Source organism: Salmo salar, chromosome ssa07, assembly GCF_905237065.1.
Source record: "Salmo salar chromosome ssa07, Ssal_v3.1, whole genome shotgun sequence".
Lineage (NCBI taxonomy): Eukaryota > Metazoa > Chordata > Actinopteri > Salmoniformes > Salmonidae > Salmo > Salmo salar.
In genome coordinates this window covers 67,008,532-67,018,474 of record NC_059448.1, presented here as the reverse complement: position 1 = coordinate 67,018,474, position 9,943 = coordinate 67,008,532, and the positions used below count along the sequence as shown (strand labels likewise).

Sequence of the window (9,943 nt, the reverse complement as noted above, 5' to 3'; positions counted from 1 at the left end):
TGTTATCTCTCCTCTACTTTGAGTCAGGAGAGACTGACACGCATGTTGCTAATGTTATCTCTCCTCTACTTTGAGCCAGGAGAGACTGACACGCATGTTGCTAATGCTATCTCTCCTCTACTTTGAGCCAGGAGAGACTGACACGCATGTTGCTAATGTTATCTCTCCTCTACTTTGAGCCAGGAGAGACTGACACGCATGTTGCTAATGTTATCTCTCCTCTACTTTGAGTCAGGAGAGACTGACACGCATGTTGCTAATGTTATCTCTCCTCTACTTTGAGTCAGGAGAGACTGACACGCATGTTGCTAATGTTATCTCTCCTCTACTTTGAGCCAGGAGAGACTGACACGCATGTTGCTAATGTTATCTCTCCTCTACTTTGAGTCAGGAGAGACTGACACGCATGTTGCTAATGTTATCTCTCCTCTACTTTGAGCCAGGAGAGACTGACACGCATGTTGCTAATGTTATCTCTCCTCTACTTTGAGCCAGGAGAGACTGACACGCATGTTGCTAATGTTATCTCTCCTCTACTTTGAGCCAGGAGAGACTGACATGCATGTTGCTAATGTTATCTCTCCTCTACTTTGAGCCAGGAGAGACTGACATGCATGTTGCTAATGTTATCTCTCCTCTACTTTGAGCCAGGAGAGACTGACATGCATGTTGCTAATGTTATCTCTCCTCTACTTTGAGCCAGGAGAGACTGACATGCATGTTGCTAATGTTATCTCTCCTCTACTTTGAGTCAGGAGAGACTGACATGCATGTTGCTAATGTTATCTCTCCTCTACTTTGAGCCAGGAGAGACTGACATGCATGTTGCTAATGTTATCTCTCCTCTACTTTGAGCCAGGAGAGACTGACATGCATGTTGCTAATGTTATCTCTCCTCTACTTTGGAGTCAGGAGAGACTGACATGCATGTTGCTAATGTTATCTCTCCTCTACTTTGAGTCAGGAGAGACTGACATGCATGTTGCTAATGTTATCTCTCCTCTACTTTGAGCCAGGAGAGACTGACATGCATGTTGCTAATGTTATCTCTCCTCTACTTTGAGCCAGGAGAGACTGACATGCATGTTGCTAATGTTATCTCTCCTCTACTTTGAGCCAGGAGAGACTGACATGCATGTTGCTAATGTTATCTCTCCTCTACTTTGAGTCAGGAGAGACTGACATGCATGTTGCTAATGTTATCTCTCCTCTACTTTGAGTCAGGAGAGACTGACATGCATGTTGCTAATGTTATCTCTCCTCTACTTTGAGCCAGGAGAGACTGACATGCATGTTGCTAATGTTATCTCTCCTCTACTTTGAGTCAGGAGAGACTGACATGCATGTTGCTAATGTTATCTCTCCTCTACTTTGAGCCAGGAGAGACTGACATGCATGTTGCTAATGTTATCTCTCCTCTACTTTGAGCCAGGAGAGACTGACATGCATGTTGCTAATGTTATCTCTCCGCTACTTTGAGCCAGGAGAGACTGACATGCATGTTGCTAATGTTATCTCTCCTCTACTTTGAGTCAGGAGAGACTGACATGCATGTTGCTAATGTTATCTCTCCTCTACTTTGAAGGGCCAGACGTGCTCTGTTATGGGCCAACTGTAATTTGCCTATGTTCTTCTTTAGTAGTTTCTGTAACTGTGCTGAAAGGACATTTTGAAGAGAAGATATCAGAGCAGCACAGTGGGTTTGGGTCGGCACAATAGCGTTAAATTAGTTCAGTTCACAGAGCCTTACAACAGAGCCTCCTGTCACAGCGTCCATTTAAGCACCTTTTCAGCTGCATGTGAACACTTCACTTTGCTCTACTGTTCCATCAGAGGTTCAAAGAGAAGCAGATTAAAGAGAACCGCAGTACCAGGGGTTTCATCAGTGTCTGATGGATCTACGGTAGCTAGCTAGGTAGTTCTATTCAACTGTTGGAATTTGAGTTTGACTGTGACAGATCTGGGTAAGAAGGGAGACAGAGAAAGGGTGTGAAGAGTCAAATTCCCATTTTCAACCCAAATATCCAACTTGGAGTGGGGCCTCACTGTAAGAGCCAATCAGAAGCTGGGAGTAATGGTTAATAATGACCGTACACTGGAACAAAAATGGACTGGGGCCTCACAGAGCCAATGGGGGTAATGGTTAATAATGACCTGGGGTCTCTGGGTGGGGCCTCACTGTAAGAGCCAATCAGAAGCTGGGAGTAATGGTTAATAATGACCTGTACAGCCGGTTCTGAGGGTGGGAGCTCACTGTAAGAGCCAATCAGAAGCTTGGAGTAATGGTTAATAATGACCTGTACAGCCAGTCTCTGAGGAGTGAGTTGGTAAAAGCTTTTCATCTATTCCGTTTCACATTTGTGTAACTGTAGTTAAATACTGTACCTGATATATTTAAGCAATAAGGCACGAGGGGTGTGGTATATGGCCATTATACCACGGCTCAGGGCTCTTCTTAAGCACGACGCACAGCCCTTAGCCGTGGTATATTGGCCATATACCACAAACCCCCGAGGTGACTTATTTCTGTTATAAACTGGTTACCAACGTAATTAGAGCAGTAAAAATACATGTTTTGTCATAGCCATGGTACATGGTCTGATATACCACGGCCGTCAGCTAATCAGCATTCAGAGCTCGAGTCACCCAGTTTCTAAAACAGAATATAATATATAATATAACCATCAGGTAATCATTAACAAACCTTCTCCCTACATGAGGTGTGATAAGTATTACTGTGTGTTTTGGCGTGTGGAGGCTGATTTCCCGTAGCTAGTCATTTACCTTGTTGACTGTAGTTTTCCTAATCATTTGTTCACACACTTCCAATAAATCCTGACAGACAGACTAGGTAAAGTGGGATTGGGATGGGGGTCGGGAGCGTGGGCATGCCTGTCCATTTAGTGATAGAGAAGATCAAAGGCATCCCATCCAATATCAAAGCATTAGGAGAGAGAGAGAGAGAGAGAGAGAGAGAGAGAGAGAGAGAGAGAGAGAGAGAGAGAGAGAGAGAGAGAGAGAGAGAGAGAGAGAGAGAGAGAGAGAGAGGGGGGGGGGGAGAGAGAGAGAGAGAGAGAGAGAGAGAGAGAGAGATCCCCCCGTCCATGTCAATCTCCTCTGTCTGTCTTCAGTTCAGTGAACAGTGGAATTAATGAGAGATATCAGGCACACCCCAATGCTGGTCCATTTTACATTACCTCAGGTAAGTACTGTGTCTTCCTCTCCTCTCTCCCTCTCTCTCTCTCTCTCTCTCTCTCTCTCTCTCTCTCTCTCTTCTCTCTCTCTCTCTCTCTCTCTCTCTCTCTCTCTCTCTCTCACTCTCTCTCTCTCTCTCTCTCTCTCTCTCTCTCTCTCTCTCTCTCTCTCTCTCTCTCTCTCTCTCTCTCTCCAAACTCTCTGTCTCTGTCTCTCTCTCTCAATTCAATTTAAGGGCTTTATTGACATGGGAAACATGTTTACATTGCCAAAGCAAGTGAAATATATAATAAACAAAAGTTAAATTAACAATACAAAATTAACAGTAAACATTACAAGTTCCAAAATAATAAAGACATTTCAAATGTCATATTATGTCTATATACAGAATTGTTGAAGTTCAAAATTGAAAATAAATAAACATAAGGCCTCCCGAGTGGCGCAGTGGTCTAAGGCACTGCATCTCAGTGCTAGAGGCTTCACTACAGACCATGGTTCGATTCCAGACTGTATCACAACTGGCCGTGATTGGGAGTCCCATAGGGTGGCACGCAATTGGCCCAGCGTTGTCCGTTAGGGTTTGGCCGGGGTAGGCTGTCATTGTAAGTAATAATTTGTTCTTAACTGACTTGCCTAGTTATATAAATATGGGTTGTATTTACAGTGTTTGTTCTTCACTGGTTGCCCTTTTCTTGTGGCAGCAGGTCACACATCTTGCTGCTGTGATTGCATGCTGTTACTCTCCGTAGCACAGCCATTAGTAAGTCAGTCTGATTAGGTGACAGTCAGTGGCAGAGGAAATGTGGAATTATGGCACACAGTATTATTAATGATTCATCCCCAATGTGCACACCAAAGATAATTGAATACATTTGGTCTGTGGATCAGGATCTGTCACAGTCCAGTAGCAACACCTAGCCAACCATTTACACAGACTAATAATATGACTGCTTCATTCAAATCCTTCTGCTGTAAGTAGATAGGGCCAAGCGAATCAGGTGGAGAATTTACAAATCCAATCTCCTTTAAATCTACATTTGAAATTGAGAAAAATATGAAATAAATACAAATTCATCCAAATGCAACAACAACAAAAACATTAAGCGCTTAAAATGTCAACGATAATGTGGTGAGAATACTTTGTGACATTTCTAAATGGAAGCAATCTGAGAACAAGAGGTTGAGAGCGTCGGGCTCAGTCGCTCTTTCTCCCAATCCTCTACCTCTCATAGAAAGACAGTTTCTATCTAATCTAACCAACATCCACTCCATGGTGACTGACTGAACGACTCCTCTGTTTCTGACGCTCTCCCCTTCTGGCTCCAATATCTCTGTCAGAATCAGCTGAAGGATGCTGTGACCTGTAGAATCTCTTTGAAGGAGAGCAACCACATCAGAAAACCAATGACCTGGTGTTGGACAGCCTGTGTACTCACAGTGCAATGCATCACAAGACAGAGTTCAGACTCTGAGCACTGAAGTGAATAAGCATGCCGTTCAGAGCTGTGCGGTGAGTGGCTGTAGCACTACAGAGAAAGAACGTTGCTCCAATTCAACCGTCAGTGTTCTGTCAACAAAAGATTCAATGAACATCTTTGAAGCCTTTCACTTGATGCTCTTTCTGTCACGACTTGACTGTGACTTATGAGTAGTCATTCATCTATAATGCTGTAGATTGTGTCAGAAAGTCTTGGTGTTTACTCTCTAAATGTGTATTTATATCCATGTGCAGTATGTTTCATATACAGTGTAACTCACTTATAACAAATGATTGACTTGAATTTTTTACCTACATGAATACAAGAAGCATACAAAAGAGGTTACTTCCTGGCATCCTGATCGTGAAAGCCATAATATTTTCCTCGTGAGTTACTGAAAACCAAACACACACCACCAGCACTGATTCTCAATGCCTTCTATTCTTCCATATGATGTATGTGTGCTTATCTTTCAGGTGATGTGAGACGCAGCTGCTGTGTTTCAACTGCATAATGAAACAGCTTCCTGGTGTAACAGTGACACTGAGCAGAGATTCTAGGGTCATGATATTACTCTGACATGTTTGAAACGTGACGAGAACGGGATACATGCCAGTGCTTTTGATAGCCAGAGGCGTTTGCAGCTGGTGTGGTATGCGCATCAGGGCTTGATAACTATAGCTGGTGGAGTTTTCCCCAAAATGGCTGATAGACCTCTCATAGCAACGTTATGGATCAAGTAGATGCTGAATGAGATATGGGACTATGCTGATTGGAATATTATGACGTGTAACCAGGAAATACATCCAACCAACCACAATACAATCATTTGTTTCATAAAGATAAACAATAATTTATTAACATTTCCTTTGCAAATATCACAAGTAGCACACATTGACCTGCCTATGAAGTTACCAACTACCGATTACTTGAAATAAGACGATAAACACTGAGCAAAGATAGAAGAACAGTGTACAATGAAAAGCACCCGTTTGAAGCACCATCAAATGCTAGAAAGGACTGTTAGGTGAAGTATAATACCTTAGAGACAATAACATGTGTTATTTTTGACAATACAAAGAGATCTTCAGACAGGTCCGAAAATATGCAGAATAGACTAATAAATGTACAATAATTGAAAATAAGCAATAAAAAATAATAAATATGTTTTGTATTTATAAATTACATTTAATGTATTCATGGAGCAATCAAATCACTTCAATTAATTATTTAATCAGTAAGCAATTAACTTTTTTCATTAGTGATACTAATTTACCATTGATGAGAAACATTGAGATCACTTTTGCAGTGAGATGTTGGGGCAAAACTGTTGACTAGTGAACCTTTCCTTCAAGATTGCTTTAAACTGAGAAACTGAAAGCCTCTGAGACACCACTGAATTATTGACATTCTCAGGACTTTTGAATTTTCCAAGAGAACTCTGAGTTGACATTTTCAGAAATGATGAAAGGTCCTTCAGAGATGTAGTGGTGTCCAGCTTGGCATATTGAATGGGTCTGAGAGGCTTGTGCAGTTATATGGTCGATCCTCAGTAAAAGACAAGGAAGATTCTGCACAAGAGTCAAGTTTCTGTTCTCAGGTGTACGGTACATTTCTGACCACTACAGTTAATCACTGCCATGCTGGATAAACAATGCAAACATGATAACGTGCAACGATGTCTTTGACTTCCATGATGATGTGGTTTACAGAGAATTCTGATTATGATAGAAACATGTTTGATGACAGCATAAATGAGCAACTGCAGAAAACATATCACAGTACATCGACAACCAGTGTAAAAAAAAACATTTTACAAAACGTTATTGAGTTTACAAACTGTGAAAAATATAGGATTTTCCCCATTATAAAAAATGCCACATTGAACGAGGCAAGTAAGGTCATACCGCATGGACGCGATGAGAGAGAGAGAGATGGGGCAAGGTTGTCCCTAGACACTGCTCTGAGGTCAGTTGTGCATTATCGTCCAAATGGTTAACGCCCGACCCGGGTAGTTTTAAATGATCCTAGATCTGTGTGTACAGGGTAACTTCTACCCGGAGCTGTGGTCCTATACTGTAGTAACAGACAGGAAGGCATTGTGTACTGGTTTAGTCCCCTGGTCCTCAGGTGCTCTGGCCCCGTGACTCATTAGTTCCTGGATGGTCATCCAGTTATCCAGGATCTTCTTGTTGCGTTTCTTCATCATCTTCTTGTGGCTGAGTTCCAGGATGTTGACCTCTTTACGGCCCTCGGCCCCGCTCCCAGGGCCCTCTCTAAGACACTCTAGCCGGCTCCTCTGCATGTACTCCCTCCTCCTCCTCTGCTCCCTGGCTCTGGCCAGCTGCTGCTTCCTCTCCTCTTTACTCCAGTACCGCCCCATCTTCATCTCTGACATAGCGTCGTCGTCCGTGGTCATCCCTCCACTACGCTCCTCCCTGATCCTCAGCGCCCGTTCTCGTAGAATCCGGTCCCTCGCTGGTCGCCGGGCTACATACTTCGTCCCGTCGGCTCGAACTTTGACCTTCCACTCGAGGCGTGGTTCCCCCGGGCGGGCGGAGCGGTCCCGGCAGACGCTGAGGAGGCTGAGCTGGGACTGGGAGTAAGTCTCCAGACTGGAGGACTGCTGGAGGAGCTGCTGCATGTAGCTCTGAAGGTGTCTGGCGTGGGCTGGAGAGGCACCCTGCCCCTGCTGGGGGCTGTGTGGTAAGGGGACGGGTAGGGAGGGACCCTGCGTGGCCCCCGGTGGCTCCTGGTGCGGTCGCAGCGCTCGTCGTCTGCAGGCAGGGCCGGGTCTGACTCAGAGGGGGAAGGGTTGGACTGGTCGGGGCTGCTGGAGATGACCGTGGTTCCAGGGCTGGGGTTGGGATCCTGTCGGCTGTGCGAGGGGGTCCCGGTCGAGGTCTCACTCAGGAGCTCTCTGAAAAGAAGATTAGAAGAATACATTATTATCCATTTTCTATAATAGAAACGTCAGACCCAGGATTGGAACCGGCAACCCCCCAGCTGCTGGCCCACCTTTCTAATCTCAAGGCTAAAAAGGGCTTAATAAAACACATTTGATTGATTGTCTACATACCTGTCTGGGATGGGTTTGGAGATGGACTGGCTGGAGGCTGCCATGGTGCTCCGGAGGTTCTTCTGGTTGGTGAGGCTGATGCGTCTCTGTAGAGAGTGGTCCGGGGATCTCTCCATGCCTAGAGGAGTGGACCTGGCACTCTCAGCCGTGTTATAGGCACTGGAGCTGTCCTTGTCCCCCCTTAGCTTGTCGCTGTCCCACTGCCTCTCCCCTGGATGCTCGTTGATATCGGCCAGCTTGGCATGCTGCTCACGCCCATGTTTGGGGCTTCGTCCTGGGGAGCACATAGGGGTGCAGGGGGGATCCCTCTGGTTCTTGCGGAGCTGGTGGGCCTGCATGATGTTCTGACACTCCAGCTCAATACTCCTCAGCTCCTCGTTCAACATCCTCAGCTCCTGTTCCATCCCTCCACTACCACTGAGACCCACCCCGCTCTGCTCCGTCAGGCTGCACTCGATGGTGCTTCTCCTGCTATAGTACACACCACACTCCCCGCTGTTACGGATCTGGCACTTGAGCTCCAGGAGCTGCTGGAAGTGGCTGTCACACTCCAGTCCTAACCCCACTCCGCCCTCACCCTCTTGGGCTTGGATCAGACCCCTGGGTCCCTGGGTGTCCGAGGGCACCACCACCCTCCTGCCCAGCCCCTGGCCATGCTTGGCCCTCCATCGGTCTCTCAAGCCCTGGGCAGGCCTCCGGTGGACACGGGCTAGGAGGACTTCCTGTTCGGAGCTCTCCTCGTTGCGCCCCATGCCGCTGTCTTTGTCCTGAGTATTGGAGGAACACGTGGCCGTGTCTGTCATGACATCATCCTCCTCCAGCTGCTTGGCCTGGAAAGATAACAAAGAGTTGTGGTAGAGAAGATGGAACATATTCTATAATACTAGAGCCTATCAACATGCATCAGCCCAAATCATAGCACCAGCTCTTAAGCATTTAGGATAGCAATACCTGGACATGTGTATTGTCTAGAATAGCAATACCTGGACATGTGTATTGTCTAGAATAGCAATACCTGGACATGTGTATTGTCTAGAATAGCAATACCTGGACATGTGTATTGTCTAGAATAGCAATACCTGGACATGTGTATTGTCTAGACTAGCAATACCTGGACATGTGTATTGTCTAGAATAGCAATATCTAGACATCTATACTGTTAGAATAGCAATATCTGGACATCTATACTGTTAGAATAACAATACCTGGACATCTATACTGTTAGAATAGCAATGTCTGGACATGTGTATTGTCTAGAATAACAATATCTGGACATCTATACTGTTAGAATAACAATATCTGGACATGTGTATTGTCTAGAATAGCAAAACCTGGACATGTGTATTGTCTAGAAAAGCAATACCTGGACATGTGTATTGTCTAGAATAGCAATATCTGGACATCTATACAGTTAGAATAGCAATATCTGGACATGTGTATTGTCTAGAATAGCAATACCTGGACATGTGTATTGTCTAGAATAGCAATACCTGGACATGTGTATTGTCTAGAATAGCAATATCTGGACATGTATATAGTCTAGAATAGCAATATCTGGACATGTGATATTGAATCTAGAATAACAATACCTGGACATCTATACAGTTAGAATAGCAATATCTGGACATCTATACTGTTAGAATAACAATATCTGGACATGTGTATTGTCTAGAATAGCAATATCTGGACATGTGTATTGTCTAGAATAGCAATATCTGGACATGTGTATTGTCTAGAATAGCAATATCTGGACATGTATACTGTCTAGAATAGCAATATCTGGACATGTGTACTGTCTAGAATAACAATATCTGGACATCTATACTGTTAGAATAGCAATATCTGGACATCTATACTGTTAGAATAGCAATATCTGGACATCTATACTGTTAGAATAGCAATATCTGGACATCTGTACTGTCTAGAATAACAATATCTGGACATCTGTACTGGTAGAATAGCAATATCTGGACATCTATACTGTCTAGAATAACAATACCTGGACATCTATACTGTTAGAATAGCAATATCTGGACATCTATACTGGTAGAATAGCAATATCTGGACATCTATACTGTCAGAATAACAATACCTGGACATCTATACTGGTAGAATAACAATACCTGGACATCTATACTGTTAGAATAACAATATCTGGACATCTATACTGTCAGAATAGCAATATCTGAAC

General features: G+C 44.2%; 1 pseudogene; it reads right to left on the bottom strand.

Annotated features, from left to right (window-relative positions):
• Positions 1-4,825: 4,825 nt before the first annotated feature.
• Positions 4,826-9,943, bottom strand: part of LOC123743823 (PDZ domain-containing RING finger protein 4-like) — an 86,730-nt pseudogene continuing 81,612 nt past the window's right edge.